The following is a 25,064-nucleotide window of genomic DNA, read 5'->3' as shown; positions in this document are numbered from 1 at the left end:
GAGAGAGAGAGAGAGAGAAAGACTGAAGGGGGAAAAGTCACCAGCTCACCTACAAAGGCAAAAGCATCAGCAGTCCTTCAAGCCAAGAAAGCACGTAATGGAATTTTTCCATCACTGAAACTACTAACTGCCAGCCAAGACTGCTAGATCCCGCAAAGCTACCAGCAATCAGGACATTTCAAGACAAGCACTGTTGGAAGCCGCTCGCCTCCACCTCACCAGAACAGCAGAAGACACATAATAAAAGCTACTGCAGAAAGCAGGAGACAGAATCAGGATGATGTGACCTACAAAGGTACTTGCATTTTAAATTAAACAAGTTTCATTATAGAGACCTTTTTCCGGCTGAGTCTGATGGTTCACACCTATAATTCCAGGACTTGGGAGGCTGAAGCAGGAGGATCAAGGTTAGCCTGGACACTGTCTCAAAAATAAAACTAGAAGCCACTTTCAAAAAGACAAGTAAAATAAGACATTGCTGTGTAGGGAGGTGAAGGGGTGTAGCCATTGCTGTGTATGGCGGTGAAGGGTGTGGCCATTGTTGTGTAAGGAGGTGAAGGGGTGGAGTCATTGCTGTGTAAGGAGGTGAAGGGGTGTGGTCATTGCTGTGGAGGGAGGTGAAGGGGTGGGGCCATTGCTGTGTAAGGAGGTGAAGGGTGTGGTCATTGCTGTGTAGGGCGGTGAAGGGGTGTGGTGATTGCTGTGTAGGGAGGTGAAGGGGTGGGGCCATTGCTGTGTAAGGAGGTGAAGGGGTGTGGCCATTGCTGTGTAATGAGGTGAAGGGGTGTGGCCATTGCTGTGTAGGGAGGTGAAGGGATGTGGCCATTGCTGTGTAAGGAGATGAGGGGTGTGGTCATTGCTGTGTAAGATGGTGAAGAGGTGTGCTCATTGCTGTGTAAGGAGGTGAAGGGGTGTGGTCGTTGCTGTGTAGGGAGGTGAAAGGGTGTGGCCATTGCTGTGTAAGGCAGTGAAGGGGTGTGGCCATTGCTGTGTAAGGTGTTGAAGGGGTGTGGTCATTGCTGTGTAAGGAGGTGAAGGGGTGTGGTCATTGCTGTGTAAGGAGGTGAAGGGGTGTGGCAGGGTGCAGAGAAGTTTTTTTTTTTATTTTAATCTTGTATGGTTTTGGAATCTACAATCTAGAGAGACCCAACACACATCCCAGGGCAGTTCTAAAAAATAAGTTTTAATGATGATTGTCAAAACATGAGTTCATTCGACATGGTCCCTGGGGCCCTGCTTTGGCAGGAAAAGAGAATTAGCTTCTGTTTTAAAAGGTCACTCTTAGCAGGGTGTGATGAAGCAAGCCTTTAATCCCAGTACACCGGAGGTAGACAGGCGGATCCCTGAGTTCGAGGCCAGCTGGGTCTATAGAGCAGAGTTCCAGGACAACCAGGGCTACACAGAGAAACCTTGTCTTGGAAAAACAAAACAACAACAGCAGAAAGTCACTTTAACCAGCCCCGGAAGCAAACGGCAGCGGTCACGTCAGCCGAATCCTCTGTGTCTATGGCAACGGACATTCTGAGCCCTGATTAACCATAGATCCAGGACGACTGCATTAGTCTCCACACAGTTACAAATACATGAGAACCAAGCAGCAAGCTACATGTTCTTTGAGGAAACCTGGCCCTTTCCAGGGAACACAATCAGTCAGAGCTGCTGTTAAGCCTTTTTGCTAAGGGAGCTATCCCCGCCGGCCATGGAACTGAAGTTAGAAAGGGTGGGTCTCCACCCCAAATGCCTTCCATTCCCTTGTTGTTTGCAAGTCAGAGCAAAGACAGTAAAGGGTAATAATGGCATTGAGTTTGGAATATTATTTTTAATTTATTACTTTACTTTTGTACACACCACACGCACACACACACACACACACACACACACCATGATGTGTCGTTCCTCTGGAGTTCTTCCACCCTGTTAGGCAGGGTCTCTCATGTTGCTGCTGCTGCTGCTGCTGCTGCTGCTGCTGCTGCTGCTGCTGCTGCTGCTGCACTCGCTCATGTGCGTGCGCGCGCGTGTTGTGTGTGTGTGTGTGTGCGCGCGCGCGCGCGTGCACGGGGGGGGGGTGAGGGGGGGGTATGGTGCATGCACGAGGAAGTTAGAGGACACCGTGCAGTTCTCTCCTACAATGTGTGTCCCAGGCACGGAATTCAGCTCCTCACGTTTAGGAGCAGGTGCTTTCACCAGCGAAGTCATCTCTCTGGCCCCACATTTGGCAGTTTACTTGGGCTCTGGGGATCCAATTGAGGTCATCAGGCTTCTTCAGCAAGCACTTTTACCCACTGAGCCATCTCCCAGTATACACACACACACACACACACACACACACACACACACACACAATGTGTCCTTTTTTCAATTAGAAATTTTTTAAAATTCAGACTAGGGTGGGGGATGGCTCAGCTGGGGTAAAATGCTTGCCTTGCAAGATGAGGATTTTAGCTGGATCTTCATAACCCACATAAAAATGCTGGGCCTGGAGCCATGGGTGTGTGGACTGGGGCCCCGCTGCCCATTCAGTCTAGCCTCATGGGTGAGTTCCAGCCAATGAGCAGCTATCTCAAAGGAGGTGAGTGTATTCCAGAGGATGACACCAGAGGTTGTCCTCCGGCCTCCATATGCACACATGCACGCACACACGCACACACACACACACACACACACACCTGTATCTACACACATAGTACAGGCATTCATCTGCATGAATACACATGAAAAGAAAAAGAAAATTTCATGGGGGTGGTGATGGCACATGCCTGTAGCCCCAGCACTCTGGAGGCAGAGGCAGAGGCAGAGGCAGAGAGGCAGAGGCGCAGAGAGGCAGAGAGGCAGAGAGGCAGAGAGGCAGAGAGGCAGAGAGGCAGAGAGGCAGAGAGGCAGAGAGGCAGAGAGGCAGAGAGGCAGAGAGGCAGAGAGGCAGAGAGGCAGAGAGGCAGAGAGGCAGAGAGGCAGAGAGGCAGAGAGGCAGAGAGGCAGAGAGGCAGAGAGGCAGAGAGGCAGAGAGGCAGAGAGGCAGAGAGGCAGAGAGGCAGAGAGGCAGAGAGGCAGAGAGGCAGAGAGGCAGAGAGGCAGAGAGGCAGAGAGGCAGAGAGGCAGAGGCAGAGAGGCAGAGGCAGAGGCAGAGAGGCAGAGGCAGAGGCGCAGAGGCAGAGGCAGAGGCAGAGGCAGAGGCAGAGGCAGGCAGATCTGAATTTGAAGCCAACTTGATCTACAGAGTGAGTTTCAGGACAGCTACTGCTACATAGAGAAACCATGTTTTGAAAAAGAAAAAGAAAAAGAAGAAAAAGAAAAAGAAAAAGAAAGAAAGAAGGAAGGAAGGAAGAAAGAAGAAAAGAAAAAAAGAAAATTACTGAAATTCAGACAAATGTTAAAAAAGAAGTACCTGCAATCCTGGTTAGGTTCTTTACTATTCATATATTCATATTATGTATACATGTATGTTATAACATTCTACTTAAGCATATAGTTTTATGTTCTTAGTCATCTGCTCTGAATTTTATTCCGGGTCATTATTTTTCAAAACTTCATCGTTTAACAGAGACAATCCACTAACAGTTATTTTACACTTTAATTGCATGTAATGCTAACCCGGGGCTTTGTGCCTGCTAAGTGCAAACTCATCGTCTGAGCTACGCCCCAACCCTCAGATCAGCCATTGCTTTCTCTCTCTGTTGTATGACTTGCCCTGGAGGGATGTGAGCAGATGCCTCTCCACCCAAGATAAGGCTCCCAAAACAGACCAAAGAGCAGATGTACACTCCGTAAGAGCAGCTCACTGAGCCAATGGAGTTTACTGAGCCTGCTTCCATCTCCACGGGTGCAGGGTACTTAAGGAACATGGCTCATAGGATGACCGAGAAGACCCACCCCAGCATGGGTAATGGTCTCCAGGAAACTGCAGATGGTTTCTTCCCTCTGTGTAACAAGTCCTTCCCAAGACCACATAACAGCTGAGACAGAAATACCTATAGGCAGGGAACAGTAACAGGGTGTGGGGGAGGGGAACACAGGAGGGAGGGAGGGGCTGGAATCTCAAACATCTGAGGACTGACACCTCCTACCACCTCCTATGAGGGTCTATCAACAGGTCCGGTCTTGTGAAGGTCATGTAAGGGTTACTACCACTTGAAGATAGAAACAGCAGAGCTATGCTTGGAAGCCATCTCATGACGGCCTATCACGATGTCTCATATAGGAGGTCATTTATTTTTAGCCCTCATCTTCAGGAGGTGGGGCTCTTGGCCTCTGCAGGGTTGCTTATACCTATTTGGGGCCTCGGGTGAAGCATGAGAGTCAACATTCCCATCTGGCTATGTGTGCACAGATATTAAAGCACTGGAGGGAGTAACGGAGAGAAGGCCATGGTAACACAACAGTGGCGGGCGGCTTTTACATCCACTTACAGCAGTCTTTTACGACCAGATAGAAAAAAGGAATACAGCTATGAAAGAGAACAGGCCAGGGGACATGGCTCTCTGTGAGTCTGAGACCAGCCAGATCTACATATCCAGTTCCTGGCATCCAGAGCCACAATGAGAGACCTTGTTTCAAAAACAAAAGACAAAAAACAAAAACCCACCAACCAACCAAATAAACAAAACAAACAAAGAAGTGAAGGAGGAAAGAAAAAAGAAGATAAGGAGAACATAATTCCTGTATATCCCATGTCCTGAGCTGTCTTTTAGGAAGGGTGGGCATATCTTTAAGTGTGAGTGGAGAATGTACTAAATGTCCATCAGTGGATCCATGGGTATGCCTACGGTGGACCACCCTTCAAGCTTTTAAAAAGAAAAACATCTGGCCATACACTACCACATGGATGGATTTGGAAGTCACTTTACAAAATAAGGCAATCATAGCTGAGGGTAGTGATTCACACCTGAGTTCCAGCACTCAGGAGGCTGAGGCAGGATGGGTACCTAAGTTCAAAGTCGGGCTGAGCTTACAAAGGAGAGAGAGAGAGAGAGAGAGAGAGAGAGAGAGAGAGAGAGAGAGAGAGAGAGAGAGACTTACCTATTAGCAGTTACTTCCCAAGCTTTCCTCAACTCCAAGCTCTCTGGCAATTCCTGCTAGCCCCTCCCTGATCCTCTCTGCACATCTTGCCTGGATATTCCACATAAGTGGGTACAGACATGGAGATGGAGAAGAGTCCCCAATGGGTCCAGGGTGATGGAAAAGTATACACTAAATAGTGCTGATGGTCACTGAATGCACTTAACACACTTTAAAGTGGCTGGAATGGTCTGTTTTATGTTGTGAATATTTTACCATCATAAAATTTAACACCCAAGCTTGGGGGTCGGAGAGATGATTCAGTGATTAAAAGTAATGGTTGCTCTTCCAGAGGATGCAGGTTCGATTCTCAGCACCCACATGGTGGCTCGCAACAAACTGTAATTCCAATCCAAGATAAGCTAATTTAACTAAAACAAGATTGGTCATTTTATTTTCAAAAATCAAGGTATAATTCAACAAAACCTGTGGAGTAAGAAATGATTTGGGGGCTGGAGAGATGGCTCACCACTTAAGAGCACTGACTTACTTCCGGCCGGACCAGCACCAGAGTAGCTAGAGCGCAGGGTCGGCTGACACCCGCCAGCTACCCACGACCCCCGCCACAGGATTTTGAGACTGCTGGTGAGTGGAACACAGCTTCTGCTCCAGTCCAGTCACGCGGGACCTGAGACTGCTTTGGTTGGGGAGGCAGAAATCCGGCCTCAGTAGGGCCACAAGCCTCTCCGGTCAGAAAAGCGCCAAGGTAGCGCAGGGTCGGCTGACACCCGCCAGCTACCCACGACCCCCGCCACAGGATCTTAAGACTTCTGGTGAGTGGAACACAGCTTCTGCTCCAATCCAATTGCGCGCGGGACCTGAGACTGCATTAGTTAGGGAAGCAGAAAAACGGCCTGAGTAGGACCACAGGCCACTTCCGGCCAGACCAGCACCAGAGTAGCTAGAGCGCAGGGTCGGCTGACACCCGCCAGCTACCCAGGACCCCCGCCACAGGATTTTGAGACTGCTGGTGAGTGGAACACAGCTTCTGCTCCAATCTTTAAACAGTGACAACGACAACAACTAACCCCAGAGATTACCAGATGGCGAAAGGTAAACGTAATAATCTTACTAACAAAAACCAAGACCACTCACCATCATCAGAACCCAGCACTCCCACTTCACCCAGTCCAGGGCACCCCAACACACCGGAAAAGCTAGACACGGATCTAAAAGCATATCTCATGATGATGGTAGAGGACTTCAAGAAGGACTTTAATAACACACTTAAAGAAATACAAAGGAACACTGGTAAACAGGTAGAAGACATTAAAGAGGAAGCACAAAAATCCCTTAAAGAATTGCAGGAGAACACTGCTAAAGAGTTACAAATCCTTAAAGAAAAACAGGATAACATAATCAAACGGGTAGAAGTCCTTACAGAAAAACAGGAAAACACATCCAAACAGATGATGGAATTGAACAAAACCATACTATACCTAAAAAGGGAAGTAGACACAATAAAGAAAACCCAAAATGAGGCAACACTGGAGATAGAAACCCTAGGAAAGAAATCTGGAACCATAGATACGAGCATCAGCAACAGAATACAAGAGATGGAAGAGAGAATCTCAGGTGCAGAAGATTCCATAGAGAACATCGGCACAACAATCAAGGAAAATGTAAAATGCAAAAAGATCCTAACTCAAAACATCCAAGAAATCCAGGACACAATGAGAAGACCAAACCTACGGATAATAGGAGTGGATGAGAATGAAGATTTTCAACTCAAAGGACCAGCAAACATCTTCAACAAAATTATAGAAGAAAACTTCCCAAATCTAAAGAAAGAGATGCCCATGAACATACAAGAAGCCTACAGAACTCCAAATAGACTGGACCAGAAAAGAAATACCTCCCGACACATAATAATCAGAACAACAAATGCTCTAAATAAAGACAGAATACTAAAAGCAGTAAGAGAAAAAGGCCAAGTAACATATAAAGGCAAGCCTATCAGAATTACACCAGATTTTTCACCAGAGACTATGAAAGCCAGAAGATCCTGGACGGATGTTATACAGACACTAAAAGAACACAAACTCCAGCCCAGGCTACTATACCCAGCCAAACTCTCAATTAACATAGATGGAGAAACCAAAGTATTCCACGACAAAACCAAATTCACACATTATCTCTCCACGAATCCAGCCCTTCAAAGGATAATAACAGAAAAAAACCAATACAAGGACAGGAACCACGCCCTAGAAACAACAAGAAGGTAATCCCTCAACAAACCTAAAAGAAGACAGCCACAAGAACAGAATGCCAACTTTAACAACAAAAATAACAGGAAACAACAATTACTTTTCCTTAATATCTCTTAATATCAATGGACTCAACTCCCCGATAAAAAGACATAGACTAACAAACTGGCTACACAAACAAGACCCAACATTTTGCTGCTTACAGGAAACTCATCTCAGAGAAAAAGATAGACACTACCTCAGAATGAAAGGCTGGAAAACAATTTTCCAAGCAAATGGTATGAAGAAACAAGCTGGAGTAGCCATTCTAATATCTGATAAGATTGACTTCCAACCCAAAGTCATTAAAAAAGACAGGGAGGGACACTTCATACTCATCAAAGGTAAAATCCTCCCAGAGGAACTATCAATCCTGAATATCTATGCTCCAAATACAAAGGCAGCCACATTCATTAAAGAAACTTTAGTAAATCTCAAAGCACACATTGCACCTCATACAATAATAGTGGGAGACTTCAACACACCACTTTCACCAATGGACAGATCATGGAAACAGAAACTAAACAGGGACACAGTGAAACTAACAGAAATTATGAATCAAATGGATCTGGCAGATATCTACAGAACATTCTATCCTAAAACAAAAGGATATACCTTCTTCTCAGCACCTCATGGTACCTTCTCCAAAATTGACCACATAATTGGTCACAAAACAGGCCTCAACAGATACAAAAATATTGAAATTGTCCCATGCATCCTATCAGATCACCATGGACTAAGGCTGATCTTCAATAACAAAATAAATAATAGAAAGCCAACATTCACGTGGAAACTGAACAACACTCTTCTCAATGATACCTTGGTCAAGGAAGGAATAAACAAAGAAATTAAGGACTTTTTAGAGTTCAATGAAAATGAAGCCACAACATACCCAAACTTATGGGACGCAATGAAAGCATTTCTAAGAGGAAAACTCATAGCTCTGAGTGCCTCCAAAAGGAAACTAGAGAGAGCACACATTAGCAGCTTGACAACATACCTAAAAGCACTAGAACAAAAGGAAGCAAATTCACCCAAGAGGAGTAGACGGCAGGAAATAATCAAACTCAGGGGCGAAATCAACCAAGTGGAAACAAGAAGAACTATTCAAAGAATCAACCAATCAAGGAGCTGGTTCTTTGAGAAAATTAACAAGATAGATAAACCCTTAGCCAGACTCACTAGAGGGCACAGGGAAAGCATCCTAATTAACAAAATCAGAAATGAAAAAGGAGACATAACAACAGATCCTGAAGACATCCAAAACACCATCAAATCCTTCTACCAAAGGCTATACTCAACAAAACTGGAGAACCTGGATGAAATGGAGAAGTTCCTAGACAGATACCAGGTACCAAAGTTGAATCAAGATCAGGTTAATGATCTAAACAGCCCTATATCCCCCAAAGAAATAGAAGCAGTCATTGATAGTCTCCCAACTAAAAAAAGCCCAGGACCAGACGGGTTTAGTGCAGAGTTCTATCAGACCTTCAAAGAAGATCTAATCCCAGTTCTTCACAAACTATTGCACAAAATAGAAACAGAAGCTACTCTACCCAACTCATTCTATGAAGCCACAATTACTCTGATACCTAAACCACAAAAAGACCCAACAAAGATAGAAAACTTCAGACCAATATCCCTCATGAATATTGATGCAAAAATCCTCAATAAAGTTCTTGCTAACCGAATCCAAGAACACATCAAAACAATCATCCATCCTGACCAAGTAGGTTTCATCCCAGGGATGCAGGGATGGTTCAATATACGGAAATCCATCAACGTAATCCAGTATATAAACAAACTCAAAGACAAAAACCACATGGTCATCTCGTTAGATGCGGAAAAAGCATTTGACAAGATCCAACACCCATTCATGATAAAAGTCTTGGAAAGATCAGGAATTCAAGGCCCATACCTAAACATGATAAAAGCAATCTACAGCAAACCAGTAGCCAACATCAAAGTAAATGGTGAGAAGCTTGAAGCAATCCCTCTAAAATCAGGGACTAGACAAGGCTGTCCACTTTCTCCATACCTATTCAACATTGTACTTGAAGTCCTAGCCAGAGCAATTCGACAACAAAAGGAGATCAAAGGGATACAAATTGGAAAAGATGAAGTCAAAATATCACTTTTTGCAGATGATATGATAGTATATATAAGTGACCCTAAAAATTCCACCAGAGAACTCCTAAGCCTGATAAACAGCTTTGGTGAAGTAGCTGGATATAAAATTAACTCAAACAAATCAATGGCCTTTCTCTACACAAAGAATAAACAGGCTGAGAAAGAAATTAGGGAAACAACACCCTTCTCAATAGTCACAAATAATATAAAATATCTTGGCGTGACTCTAACTAAGGAAGTGAAAGATCTGTATAATAAAAACTTCAAGTCTCTGAAGAAAGAAATTATAGAAGATCTCAGAAGATGGAAAGATCTCCCATGCTCATGGATTGGCAGGATCAACATTGTAAAAATGGCTATCTTGCCAAAAGCAATCTACAGATTCAATGCAATCCCCATCAAAATTCCAAATCAATTCTTCACCGAATTAGAAAGTGCAATCTGTAAATTCATCTGGAATAACAAAAAACCTAGGATAGCAAAAACTCTTCTCAAGGATAAAAGAACCTCTGGTGGAATCACCATGCTGGACCTAAAGCTTTACTACAGAGCAATTGTGATAAAAACTGCATGGTACTGGTATAGTGACAGACAAATAGACCAATGTAATAGAATTGAAGACCCAGATATGAACCCACACACCTATGGTCACTTGATCTTCGACAAGGGAGCTAAAACCATCCAGTGGAAGAAAGACAGCATTTTCAACAAATGGTGCTGGCACAACTGGTTGTTAACATGTAGAAGAATGCGAATCGATCCATTCCTATCTCCTTGTACTAAGGTCAAGTCTAAGTGGATCAAGGAACTTCACATAAAACCAGAGACACTGAAACTTATAGAGGAGAAAGTGGGGAAAAGCCTTGAAGATATGGGCACAGGGGAAAAATTCTTGAATAGAACAGTAATGGCTTGTGCTGTAAGATCGAGAATTGACAAGTGGGACCTCATGAAACTGCAAAGCTTCTGCAAGGCTAAAGACACCATCAATAAGACAAAAAAACCACCAACAGATTGGGAAAGGATCTTCACCTATCCTAAATCAGATAAGGGACTAATATCCAATATATATAAAGAACTCAAGAAGGTGGACTCCAGAAAGTCAAATAACCCCATTAAAAAATGGGGCTCAGAACTGAACAAAGAATTCTCACCTGAGGAATACCGAATGGCAGAGAAGCACCTGAAAAAATGTTCAACATCCTTAATCATCAGGGAAATGCAAATCAAAACAACCCTGAGATTCCACCTCACACCAGTCAGAATGGCTAAGATCAAAAATTCAGGTGACAGCAGATGCTGGTGAGGATGTGGAGAAAGAGGAACACTCCTCCATTGTTGGTGGGATTGCAAGCTTGTACAACCACTCTGGAAATCAGTCTGGCGGTTCCTCAGAAAATTGGACATAGTACTACCGGAGGATCCAGCAATACCTCTCCTGGGCATATATCCAGAAGATGTCCCAACCGGTAAAAAGGACACATGCTCCACTATGTTCATAGCAGCCCTATTTATAATAGCCAGAAGCTGGAAAGAGCCCAGATGTCCCTCAACAGAGGAATGGATACAGAAATTATGGTACATTTACACAATGGAGTACTACTCAGCTATTAAAAAGAATGAATTTATGAAATTCCTAGCCAAATGGATGGACCTGGAGGGCATCATCTTGAGTGAAGTAACACAATCACAAAAGAACTCACACAATATGTATTCACTGATAAGTGGATATTAGCCCAAAACTTAGGATACCCAAGATATAAGATACAATTTACTAAACGCATGAAACTCAAGAAGAATGAAGACCAAAGTGTGGACATTGTGCCCCTTCTTAGAATTGGGAACAAAACACCCAGGGAAGGAGTTACAGAGACAAAGTTCATAGCTGTGATGAAAGGATGGACCATTTAGAGACTGCCGTATCCAGGGATCCTTCCCATAAGCAGCTTCTAAACGCTGACACCATTGTATACACTAGCAAGATTTTGCTGAAAAGACCCAAATATAGCTGTCTCTTGTGAGACGATGCCGGGGCCTAGCAAACACAGGAGTGGATGTTCACAGTCAGCTATTGGATGTATCACAGGGCTCCCTATGCAGAAGCTAGAGAAAGTACCCAAGGAGCTAAAGGGATCTGCAACCCTATTGTCGGAACAACATGATGTACTAACCAGAACCCTGGAGCTCTTGTCTCTAGCTGCATATGTATCGAAAAATGGCCTAGTCGGCCATCAATGGAAAGAGAGGCCCATTGGACTTGCAAACTTTATATGCCCCAATATAGGGGAATGCCAGGGCCAAAAGAATGGGAATGGGTGGGTAGGGAAGTGGGGGGCGCTATGGGGGACTTTTGGGATAGCATTGGAAATGTAACTGAGGAAAATATGTAGTAAAAATATTAAAAATTAAAAAAAAAAAAAGCACTGACTTGCTCTTCCAGAGGTCCTGAGTTCAATTCCCAGCAACCACATGGTGGCTTACAACCATCAGTAATAGGATCCCATGTCCTCTTCTTGTGTGTCTGAAGAGAGTGACAGTGTACTCACACAAACAAACAAACAAACACATCTTTAAAAGCAAAAAAAAAAAGTAAAAGAAACAATTTGGCTATAACTATGAATGTGTGGATGAATTTTAACAGACATATCTGGGTATCTCTGTAAGGTATAAAATATTGTCATGAGACTAACCCATCTCCTCATTTTTACTGATTTACAGACTAGGAAAGAAGAGGAAACTCCAGCTTTTCCAACCCCCTAAAATAGCTCATTTTGAAGCACTAGGCTACATAGCCTGTCTCAGAAGGAACTGCTGCGGAGACAGCTGAATCTCTCCTGCAGTCTTACTCCCTTGGGGGGGTTAGAGCATAGCTTCTCCTGCTCCTGACAGGAGCTAAAGACAGTAGCACCCAAGAAATTCATCTGATTCTAGAGTTGACTGGTTGTTCTAAACATCGTGGTATTCCCAAGCGAGGGATGTGGTCTGCTTTGGAGTACTTGGTCACTTAAAACAAAAACAAAAACAAAAACCCAAAAAACCAAAACCCCCAAAGAGTCAAGAAAATTGTACTCACCTGAGCGTGGTGGCACAGGCCTTTAATCCCAACACTGAGGAGGTTATTTTAGTGAGTTCGAAGCCAGCCTCATCTACATAGAGATTCCCAGGACAGCCAGAGAATGTAGTGAGACTATGTCCCAAAACAAACAAACAAACAACCCATTATAGAGCCCCAAGATTTTGGCTGTGATTTGTGATCTCAGCTGCATATTAAAGTCATCAGGGGAGTCAGATGTTGGGTGTGAGTCTGGGCATCTGGCTTCTGTTCAGTCCGTGTCTCCGGTGTTCCAGTGCAAAGCTTGATGATTACGAAGCTGTCCATCTGTCAGCGGTAAAGAGTAAATAACGTTGTAAGCGAAGAGTCCTGTTCGCTCTGCAAATCCTACTCAAGTTGTTACAAAAGCTCTGGACAAACAATGAAGATGGGAGAAGCACGTTGTCACCTGCTGTCACCTGCTCTTTCACGGAGTCCTCGGTTCTGCAGCTTAGCCATTCATTCAGTTCACTGGGGGTCTCTGCTTTAACGACTGCGCGGGAGCTTGCTGCAATGATCATTTTGGACCGTAGGAGGCGATGTTGCCCACAACATTCCAAGTCTTCTCCAAGGGGCAGCCTGGCTTCTACCTTCATACATAGCAAAGAAGCTGCTATTTAGATAGATAGATAGATAGATAGATAGATAGATAGATAGATAGATAGATTAGATAGATTAGATTAGATAGATGAGAGAGAGAGAGAGAGAGAGAGAGAGAGATGCTCAAAGCATCTATCTGGTCCCCATTTTTAACAGAAGGAGAGCTTTTGTTCACTGGCTGATTTCTCAATGTTTTTTCTTCTCTTCCCTGGTGTCAGATGGTTTCCATTTGCCTCCTCTCTAGTAAGGCTGTGGCAGCCTCCCCTGTGAAAATAATTATCAGATCAGACTGACCTACGGAGAAATCATCTGTGTGGCTGTGACCATCCCTGGACGGTGGAGCCTAGAACATGATTTCTCCTAGCTGGGGCCTTCCTGCTGCATGTGGCTTCCCTCACAGCCTCTTGCAGACTGAGCAAGCCCCGTCGCCTGTGTGGGACCCTTTTCCAGGCCCAGCATCTGCTTTTGTATTGGGCTCAAAGGTAAGATTTCATTTTGTGGAATTCTCTGTTGTTACGCGCACAACCCCTCTAAAATTAGACACCCTGGTGTCCCAGAAAGGCAGCAAGACATTAGATGCCAAATATCTATAGAAACAAATTAAGTCGGTGAAGAGAAAGCCCTTGGTAGATGTGGCATTTAATTAAGCTTTGTTTCACTGAAGTATGTTCTCCTAAGTTAACATTTGTAAGCTCATATTCTCAATGAAGTTCAAAGACGTTCAAGTTTCATAATAGACAACTGTAATGGCAAGCTTTCAGACAGAAGACCAGCCAGCACACAGCCCTTTCCACAGGTGAGAGTTTATATTTTTTCCTTCCCCACGGTGAAAAACAGTTGTCACTGCGTACATTGGAAAGCCATGACTCGTGGGGCAGGAGGAGACAAGAGAAAACATCTGGAGGGGATGAGTCTGTCTCCTGAGAACAACACACATTTGACTACTTAGATTTCACACACACACACACACACACACACACACACACACACACACATGAAGACTTTAATCTCCACCTGACAGGCATGTGGACAATCCCGTGGCTTCTTGGGGGTGCTTTCTCTTGTTTTCTTATCTTTCTCATAGTGACTCCATTCTAGCCCTGTGCTACCTAGTAAAGCGAATACCAGGGAGCATTTGGGAGCCTGAAATATAGATAGAGCTGAGATGAGTTAACTGTGCTTTTCCAGAAGCAGAGGGACTGACTCCTGCCTCACCTGTGGTGGCACAGCCGGGGCCAAGAGCAGCTGGTCTGGGTTTTAATGTGGAGTTTTGGCCACTGCATCCCACACCGCAAAGGCCAGCTGAGTTGGCCTTTGACGCCTTCGGACATGCTGTAGCATGGCTGAGCCTGCACTCATACGCATGCGCACGCACGGCGACCGTGGCATGGCAGCAACGCCGCCCACCGCCGGTGACAAGAAGCTGGACCGCCAGCTGATGTGGTGGTACATACACATCTGTAATCCCAGATACTTCGAGAGCTAAGATGGGAGGATTCTCAGTTCAGTGACAACACAGTTTTTAATCTCAATTTTTCAAGAAGAAAAGATCGCGTGTTGTTTGTCCTAATTTGTGATTTATATCATAAGGTACTGATTTTGGTTTTCTTGTGCAATATATTTTAATCATTATTGGGTAACATTTATCCAACTTTTATCTTTAAAGTTCCTTGTGTAGCTCAGAAAAAAAAATTCTTCTGTACTTCAATATTTGAAAAGCCTCCTTTAAGTGGCTGCAGGTGTGGCTGATGGCTAGAGAGAATGAGCTGTAAGTGTGAGGCCCTGGTGGACACCCTGGTGGAGGCCCTGGTGGAGGCACTGGTGGAGGCGCTGGTGGAGGTCCCCACCAAGACAAAAACAGTAAGAAGCATCGTTTTACTGCATATTTCAAACATTTTAATGGTTTCATTCTATTTAAATATTTGATGCATTTGGAATATAATTGAGTCTAAAGTAAATTAAGGTATTCCTCCTTTAGGGAACCTCCCAAACTCTTGGAGTTCGTATTTTTCTTTACTCTATACATATACTTTGGGGGGAAAGGGAAATTAAAAGTCAGGTGTGGTGGCATTTCACGATAGCCCTGGTACACAAGAAGAGGCTGAGGCAGAAAGATTTTTTTTTTAATTTTGTACCTAGATCTCTTTGGCCATTAATTTTTTTTAATTATTTATTTTATATATTTGAGTACACTGTAGCTATCTTCAGACATACCAGAAGAGGGCACCAGATTCCATTACAGATGGTTGTGAGCCACCATGTGGTTGTTAGAATTAAACTCAGGACCTCTGGAAGAGCAGTCAGTGCTCCTAAATGCTAAGCCATCTCTCTAGCCCAAGGAAGATTTTTAAATTCAGGGCTATCTTGAGCTAGCAAACTGAGTCCCTGTTTTAAAAAGTAAAATAAATAAATAAAATTGGCCAGGCAGTGGTAGCACATACCTTTAATCCCAGCACTTGGGAGGCAGAGGAGGCAGGCGGATCTCAGTGAGTTTGAGCCTAGCCTGGTCTACACAGGGACAGCCAGGCCACACAAAGAAACCCTGTCTCAAAAAACAAAACAAAAAATAATAATGAATAAAAAAATAAGCTTTGAATTCAACACAATAATTTCTCCATATTTATTAAAATCTGAGGTGAGAGAGGTGGCTCAGTGGCTAAGAGTGCTTTACGGTCTTGCAAAAGGTCCAAGTTGGATTCCCAGTGCCCACTTCTGGTGGTCAAGATAGTCTCAAGGCTGCAGACCAAGCACTGAAAGCGCAGGTCTGTGTGAGCATGCCACAGGGAAGCCATGATAATGATTGCGCATGCGCCACCTGATGGGTTGCACCTCTCACTTTCAGAACCGGTCTCTTACAAAACTGAAGGCAAGCGGACATAGTGGCTCACACCTATAGCCCCAGCATTTGGGGGGGGGGGAGGAGGAAGATTAGGAGTTCAGAATGGTATAATTAGCTGTGTGCAGAGTTTGAGGCCAGCCTGGGCTACATAAGACCATGCCACAAACAAAGAAAACTCTGAAGTTGCACCCATTAGAGACCCCTACTCTTTATCTGCTTAGTCCCTGACAGCCGATATTTTTATTTTATTTTATTTTAGTTGTTTAAGACAGGGTTTTGTTACATAGCCATGTCGGTCTTGAGTTCTTCCTGCTTCAGCCTCCATCATGCCTGTGTCTACTATTTATATTTTTGTGAATGCCAACCACACTGTCCTCCATAGAACTGAGCCATTTTCTTTCTTTCTTTCTTTCTTTCTTTCTTTCTTTCTTTCTTTCTTTCTTTCTTTCTTTCTTTCTTTCTTTCTTTCTTTCCTTCCTTCCTTCTTTCTTTCTTTCTTTCTTTTTTTCTCTTTCTCTTTCTTTCTTTCTTTCTTTCTTTCTTTCTTTCTTTCTTTCTTTCTTTCTTTCTTTCTTTCTTTCTTTCTTTCTTTCTTTCTTTCTTTCTTTCTTTCTTTCTTTCTTTCTTTCTTTCTTTCAACCTTGACATCAGCCTACAGGGTTCAATTTCTTTCCGGCTTCTACTGTGTTGCAATTTATCAAGGAAAGATACACGTAATATATTTCTTACCTGTAGGTGGCAGTATTTTAACACTCTGCATCATCATTAGAAGTTTTTTTTTTTTAACCATCATGCAAAATTATAAAACGCTTTATTATTTTAAAATGTTAAGTACACACAAAGGTGGGAGTATCACAAGGGACCCCACTGTCTCCAGTGGCCACTTCAACCTTTGCTACCCTATAACCAGGCTTGCATCATTAGTTTACTCTCCCATTCTCATCTGGATGATTTGAAGCAAATCTCCAACTACTACAAAACTAAAACAGAAAAAGTCATGAAGTCACTTGTAAAGCGCCTAAGAAATTCTAGTGGCATTCATGGGACACTGATGAACCAAAGGACAGATAACAAGCAAACAAGAAGCAATCGCCATGCTACACAGATGAAAACCATAGCATGCGGTATGCTTATTCGGTAACCCTGCAGGTTTTTATAGACAGCGTGTACACAGATAATAGAAAATGTGTCGCTTCAGTTTCTTTAAGTGATTGCTAAGTCAGAGAAGCAGCAGGCCGAATGACAAATGACTGCAGAGATGACACATATTCAGGGTTAAAGGAATAAAAGCAAGTTAGAAGTTTCTGCAAAGCGAGCAACTGGGTATAGAAAGGGAACGGGAAAAAGCCAGGCGAGTGGAAAATTACTGACTTGTTAGAACAAAGCCGTGACAGCTGCTGGCTCTAAAATTAGGAACAGAGGCGAATTTTCAGAGCACCCCCAAACAAGTCACAAAGGCTCGGTTCACCCAGCACCTTCCAGAGCTGGGTGTTAACCCTCAGAGTATGCAGCAAGCTCCCCACGGGTGTGTCTGTCTGCTGTACCTCACTTGTCGCTGCCTGCTGAGTGCTGGCAGGGCTAGACCTCTCTGAAGATACTGCCCTTGAGTGACAGCTCACTGAAAATCAAGACCAAGAGGATTGTGTCTCTAGAGCTGTTGGTGTTTTCTGTGCTTTCTTGTGGACTTTGTTTCCATAGCTGTTTCTGGTCACCATCCCAACTATGGCAGCCAACCATCACACCTCGATTGTACCACAAGGACCATGAGCTTTCAAGCAGCTGGGTGGCTTTTTTTTTTTTAACTGTCTAATTCAGAAATTTAACCAAATACAGGAAGAGAGCAGAAAAGAGAAAACAAGAAATGTGTGTGTATGTGTGTAATGTATTTATTTATTTATTCTATGTAAGTACACTGTAGCTGTCTTCAGACACTCCAGAAGAGGGCATCTGTACTGGCTAGTTTTGTGTCAACTTGACACAGCTGGAGTTATCACAGAGAAAGGAGCCTCAGTTGAGGAGATGCCTCCATGAGATTTAACTGTAAGGCATTTTCTCAATTAGTGATCAAGGGGGAAAGGCCCCTTGTGGGTGGGACCATCTCTGGGCTGGCAGTCTTGGGTTCTATAAGAGAGCAGGCTGAGCAAGCCAGGGGAGGCAAGCCAGTAAAGAACATCCCTCCATGGCCTCTGCATCAGCTCCTGCTTTCTGACTTGCTTGAGTTCCAGTCCTGACTTCCTTTGGTGATGAACAGCAGTATGAAAGTGTAAGCTGAATAAACCCTTTCCTCCCCAACTTGCTTCTTGGTCATGATGTTTGTGCAGGAATAGAAACCCTGACTAAGACAGCATCCGATCTCATTATGGATGGTTGTGAGCCACCAGGTGGTTGCTGGGATTTGAACTCAGGACCTCTGGAAGGACACTCAGTGCTCTTAACCACTGAGCCATCTCTCCAGCCCCGGAAGAAACATTTCGAAGGAACCTTACATAATTTTCTGTAACCAGGGTACATTTGTCTTTGGGATGAATAGAGGGTGACTGAAGGAGTCCATCAGTATCTTGGTACACAGTATCTTGGTGCGTAGTATCTTAGTATACTGTATCTACTTAGCATCCCATTGGGACATCAACTACATCACAAGGCATCTAAGACAAATTCAGGGATTCATCTGGTCACTGACTAGCTCATAGGTTTAGAGTTGTTCTTGATTCCTTCCAAGTTAGAGATTTTAAAGTGATGTCTCAAAGTCCTGCTTCATCCCCTCATCCCGACAGCCAGGGTAATGCTGCTACAAATGCCTCTCATCTTCCAATGGGTGTGTGTCCTGCAAATCTATTGTGAGTTGAACACGATTTTAATGTGCCTACTCTACTGGATGCCACAGCTTAGTAATGTGGCATAGCAGCCTATCAGTCAACTGGGAGCTGCCCCTCCCTGTTAAGCCCTAGCACTGCAAGAGAAGGCCACTGGCCCAGGAGAAATTTCAAATTCCAAATATGGTTCCCAGTTAATATATAACACTCAAAAAATTGTGAGGTTAAAAATGTACAAGTCGTTTGAGGGTGGTTCTGTAAGACTCTGATGAGCCTCAGGTTACTGGAGCCCCTCCATGTGAGCAACATTGAGCCTGGGATCAATGCAAAAGCAAGAGGAATTTATTGTTTCAGCGCAGGGAGTGGGGGTGGAGGGTCCATCCCAACCTGAAGGAGAGGCGGCGACCTTGGGCAGCCTGTTTGGACAGTTTTTGTTTTTGTTTTTTTAAAGATTTATTTATTTATTATATGTAAGTACACTGTAGCTGTCTTCAGACACTCCAGAAGAGGACGCCAGATCTCGTTACGGATGGTTGTGAGCCACCATGTGGTTGCTGGGATTTGAACTCTGGACCTTCGGAAGAGCAGTCGGGTGCTCTTACCCACTGAGCCATCTCACCAGCCCTTGGACAGTTTTTATACAGCTTTCAGGGGTAGAATAGAACAACAGCCACTAGGCACAATGTGATTATCAGAACAGCGTGACTTTTAAACTGATGGGTCCTTAGGGAATAAAGTAGCAAGGAGTTCCCGCATCTGCAGGTGGCCTACCGTCAGTACCTCCTGTGGTCTGAAGAATGGGATCAGCCTCTCCCTTCCGGAGGTGGGAGTACCTGTGTGCTCTATGATCTTTCTCTTCCAGGAGGGTCTGGTGGAATTTTCCAAAGTTCCTGAGCTGACATCTCTCGACATCAATACTTAAAAATGGAGACAGGAAGGATGCCAGTTCAAGTTCAGCCATGTAGCCAGCTCCAGGCCAACCTGGGCTTCAAAGTGGGACCCCTGTCTCAGAAATTCCCCAACCCCCCAAATCATTCAGGAGCTAGGAATTCGGAATGTTTGTGCCTAGAGTATTAGCTTCCAAGCAGACAGAACTATCCTGGCACTAGAGACTTCTCATTAACTGCTACATGGTAATCCTGGTATGGAGATAGTTGCTGCAAGAGAAATAGATAAATTTGTGGGTTTCATTCACTTTCTAAACTACACAGGAGTCAGGAAGCTGAAAGGGCTCTCTGCTCACTGAAAGGAGTCATGGCCGGAAGCTCCAAGACTGTGATCTGTGCTTTGGACCGTTCAATGACAAAGAGGGAGAAGGTTCCAGAAGCACCATGGAGGGGTGGGTCTTGAAATTACCACGCAGGAAGGGATGGTTAGGAACTGATTTTGGGGGTGGTGAATGAAAGCAGTTAGAACCATCAATCTCTCTTCAGGAAGACAAAATGATTGCCAGTTCCAATGTGTTACTAATAGTTCATTCCTTGATTGGAAAGCTGCGGTCGATGAGGAGCAGGGAAAGGTTACGCCTAACTCTGGTGCTGCGCAGACCTGGGCCCAGATGATTCTTGGTCATGTTCTCTATAGTAGAAAGTTTTTCAACACCCCTGCCTCCTGCCTCCCAGCTGTGACAGCCAGACGTGTCTCCACATATTTTCACATGATCTCTGTTCCCACATGATCTGGTGGAGAGACAGTGGTAAGTGCCTGTTCAGCCACCAAAGCAGGGCTGGCACCACTCAAAGCAGCTGGTTCCATGAAGCAGAATTTGGGACACCATCCAGGACAGATGTTACAAAGATCAATGGAATAAGCATCCACTATGACTTACTTGGGGAATTTCAAAGAGCGAGCTGGAAGCTAATCACTCTTCAGTGGCCTAATGCTACTACAACAGATCCAGAGCTCTGCAGACAGACTCTAAGCAATGTCGGCTGGGTAAAGGCTTTCTTTAAACCATATGACAGTGCAAATGACAACTGTCAAATAATCTTACAGGACTCCACTTAAAAAGTCAGACTGCTGTGGACAGAGAGCAGGATGGTACTGCCAGGAATCCAAGAAAATGAAGAGTTGTTAATTAGTGGGTAGGGTGCCTGTTTTTGTAATATGGAAAGTGGGTGGATTGTTCTCACAACTGTATAATGTGCCAAACACAACTGAGCTATACAGTTAGAATGACTAAGATGCTAAGTTTTGTGGCACATATATTTTTGCACACTACCTAAAAACATATTATGTTCATTCCTTCGGTAGTGGGGATGTGGCAAATAGTTCCAGATATTTAACCATCCAGGCTGATAACCCCAGAGAAGGGCTCTGATTGGCCTGGCTTTAGAACTCATCTCTACCTATAGTATTCAGAAGAGAACAGGATGGGGCTGCCATGGTCTCCAAAGGCTGTAGGAAAGCAGGGAAGGGCAAAATCACACATCTGACCTGATTAACTCTAGCCTGGGATATGGAGCCTGCAATGCCAGTTCTCCTTTAAATCACCTGACAGGTGTGGACAGAGAAGCATAATCCAGAAAAATGGAGGCGAGGGACAGGCAGGGAGATCAGGCAAACAAAACCGTGGCAGGAGCCCAACAACACATCACCATAAATGATGACGCAGCACTTTGTCTTTATCGTCTCTTCTTATCACCGTCACCAAGTTGGAGTTGGCCTTGTCTGCCCAGGGCTTAACAAGCCGTATGCACAGTCATCACGAAGCTTGCTGAGTAGCTCAGGCTTCTGCAAAGGCAAACCTGTGATTTACAAAAGTCAAACCAATTCTGAGTAACAGCCTGCACTTCATGAACGGGGAAAGGACTGGGGCAGACACACTCAGGCTTTGCTCAGCACCCTGTGACAACGGCCTTAGACATTAGAATGCCACGGGCAAAAATCACACGGCCATGGACTTGGCTACTAAGGGGCCAGACGGAGTTCACAGCACAGCTCTGCCATTTTACAGGGTCAGCCAGCCCACCTCTGGAGTCTCCATTGCCTCAGGAAAATGAACGAAGGTGGCGAGTTTAGCATCTGTAGCTGGTAGAGGAACAAAGTCACAGGTAAATTCTCTCTCTCTCTCTCTCTCTCTCTCTCTCTCTCTCTCTCTCTCTCTCTCTCTCTTTCTCATCTCCCTCCTTCCCTCTCTCATTTTTTGAGACAGAGTCTCACTATGTGGCCTAGGCTAGCCTCAAACTCATGACTCTCCTGCTCAGCCTCTTGAATACTAGGTTTGTAGGAGTGCACCAACACAACACTGGTCTTCGGAGTGCGTGTGCATGTGTCCGTGTGCATGTGCATGTCCGTGTGCGCATGCGCACATGGTAGCCACAGGTCACCCCAGGTACCTTCTTCAGGAGCCAAGCACCTTGGTTTTTTTTAGTACAGGGTCTCCCACTTAGCCAGGAACTTGCCAATTCGGCTAGGCTGTCTGTCCAGGGAGAATCACTGTGTCTGTGCCTCCCCAGCGCTGGGGTTACAAGCCCAGGCCACCGACACTAGGCTTCGTACATAGGTGCTGGGGATTAAACTCCGGTCCTCTTGAGAGGCAAATACTCCACTGACTGAGCTAGCTCCATGCCCAGACTACGTCCCACACCCTGCTTTTTTTAAAATAAGAGTTCTCATAAAGGCATCTCCAGCGGGACAGTCAGACTCAGCCAGTCCTCGACAGCTGCCAGATGTCACAGAAACAACCAGGGTTGAGCATGATGAAGTATGAAACCAACTGGTCTAAGACATGAGAGATTCTGACGTCTGCTGTGGTAGATTTTCTTCCTCAGCGTTACAGGCTCTTCTCTGTCTCTGTCTTTGTGGGGGCACCTCCCACCCTATGTCCCCTACCAGCCTGTTTTCCATCACTTGTCTTTTTCTGCTTCTCCCTACTGCTTATTTGCAGCAGTCAGTGTCTGATGGCCTCTTGGCATACAGCTTTCAGCTTTGCTTTCGCTATTGAGCGGCCCTGGAACTTTCTGGCTACATTCCCAGGGGGCTTCCTAATCGAGCCTGCTGAAGGGGGCGTTCTCAGCGGTTCCTTCTCAGCCTTCTGATCCTCCGTGGGAGGGCTGATCTCTATTCAGCTCTTCCTCATAATTTAGGCACCAGCAGACCTCGGGTGAGAGCTCACAGGTGCAGAAAGGAGCCACCTACAGCTGTTGCGGATGCATGACTAGGGGCCAGGCTGCTTTCTGGAGGGATTGGCAGATGTGGAGGTGGTTAAGGTTGCTTGAACCCAGGAAAAAAGTTCTCATCCCTAAGACATCCCTGTGCTATGCTGTAGCCAGTGTGCTGGCTACTCCAGGCACACAGAAGTCCTTGCCTCCCCGAGCACACTGTGAGCTGGGGAAACATACTGAGTTCTATACAGCGACAGGGGGGTTGGAAAGCATCGATCTGAAGGGCTGGCAGAATGGCCAAAGACTAAAGAAAGCATTAGACGGCTCGCGTGTGGTGCACAGCCACACATGCCACCAAATACTCATTCACATAAAAATACGTTTTATTTTATTTAAAGAAAGTATGAGATGGGGCAGAGCGAGATTTGAGAGGGCTTTGTCTCTCCTGTGAACACCAGATGGTTGTAAAACAGTAACATTGTAACATTGTAGTGTAAGGAGGACAAGGAGAGTCCAGATTTCAGCACTTTGGGTGGTGGGATTTAAAAGTACACAGCTTACTGGGAAAGATCAAAGGAATCACCACAGAGAAGGCAGAATGGGAGCAGAACCCCTGTCAGTGTGTGGTGGTGGGGGGGGTGAAACTGGACAGTGACCTAAAAGGCATTTTACAGATTAAGCCCCTCCCCACCATCTTTACACTGTTCCTGGTCTGGCTTCCCGGTAGCTCTGGCTGTCTTCATGGCCCTGCCCCCAACTCTGGTGGCTTTCTTACCAGAGCCCCTGAGCTCCTCTTCACCCACTGCCATGCCAGATGAAGGCACAGACACCAACTCCGAGATCGCCACCAAGGACTTGAAGGAGAAGATGTTGTGCAGGAGGCGGAGAATGAAGAGATGCCCTTGACATCCGGAATGCAGGAAATGGGGATCAGGAGGCTGGGGTGAGGCAGGTGAGGAAGAGGACAGAGAGGAAGCTGAGGCTGAGGCTGAGGCAGCCACAGGCCAGTGGGCTGCTGAAGATGACGAGGATGATCATGCTGATACTGTGGAGCCAGAGATGGATGAGGATGATTGGACAGCAAAGAAGAAAAGGTTAATCCTAAAAGGCTTTCATGGCCTCTTCACCCTCCACTTCCCAGCTCAGCATCCCTGTGCATTCACCTGTGGGTAGCGAGGTTGCCTACAATGGGCAGTCTCATGGGAAGAGCACACACATACTGCTGATATCAGGATCGTCTCTGAACCCAGTGACATCACACCTAGGCGACAGTGACCTGCACATCTCTGGCCATGGCGACCGCCATACATTCCCCGAATCCTCTTGGCTCACCTCCCACCTTTACCTGCAAGCAACTACGTCATCCAAATAAAAGGAAGACCCCTCTGACCCCTCCCCCCTTCTTCAATGCCACCTTTGCTCTCTTCCTCCACAATAAACCTGTGCCATGTGGAACTGCTTTGGCCTGGTGTGGTCTGTTCAGACGCAAGCTACACTTCTAACACAACATACACACACATATATATACACACACACACACACACATATATACACACACACATGGACACACATATGCATACACTCATACACACACACACACACCACCACCACCACCACCACTACTGCACCAAAACCACAATGTGGATTTGCATCAGGAGAGGGGAAAAGAGCCCAAACCCAGAAGGTCCTACATTTCTTCTCTAAAGCACTATACAGGGGAAGTTGTAGTTTTGATTCATATTTTATATTTTTGTAATATTGTTGGAGTTAGGCCATTTATGATAACAGTGACCAAGCTACCCCTCAGAGCATTCTCTGTCCTAATTTTGAGTTTACATGGTTATATGACCATGCTCATTATAATTTCATAGGAGAAAAAAAAATCTTGTTGAGTTTTAAAGGAAAATCAACAAGAACAGTTTTACTGTAACTATTTCAAAAGATTTATTTTTAATAAATTTAACAAAAGATTTATTTAGCTGGGCGTGGTGGTGCACGCCTTTAATCCCAGCACTACAACGTGAGTTCCAGGACAGCCAGGGTTACACAGAGAAACCCTGTCTCAAAAACCAAAAAAAAAAAAAAAAAAAAAAAAAAAGATTTATTTATTTATGTATTTATTTATCTTTGACTTTTCAAGACAGGGTTTCTCTGTGTAGCTCTGGCTGTCATGGAACCGTGAGACCA

At 44.9% G+C, this 25,064-nt stretch overlaps 1 long non-coding RNA gene across 1 annotated transcript; it reads left to right on the top strand.

Moving 5' to 3' along the window:
* Positions 1–182: 182 nt before the first annotated feature.
* LOC115031766 (uncharacterized) lies at positions 183–24,314 on the top strand. Its single transcript, XR_003837428.1, has 4 exons — positions 183–295; positions 13,338–13,601; positions 21,728–21,824; positions 23,605–24,314. It is a non-coding gene; the product is annotated as an uncharacterized LOC115031766 (long non-coding RNA).
* Positions 24,315–25,064: the final 750 nt, after the last annotated feature.

Source organism: Mus caroli, unplaced genomic scaffold, assembly GCF_978045245.1.
Source record: "Mus caroli unplaced genomic scaffold, Mus_caroli_1 scaffold_10, whole genome shotgun sequence".
Lineage (NCBI taxonomy): Eukaryota > Metazoa > Chordata > Mammalia > Rodentia > Muridae > Mus > Mus caroli.
This window is presented reverse-complemented; position numbering and strand designations above follow the sequence as displayed.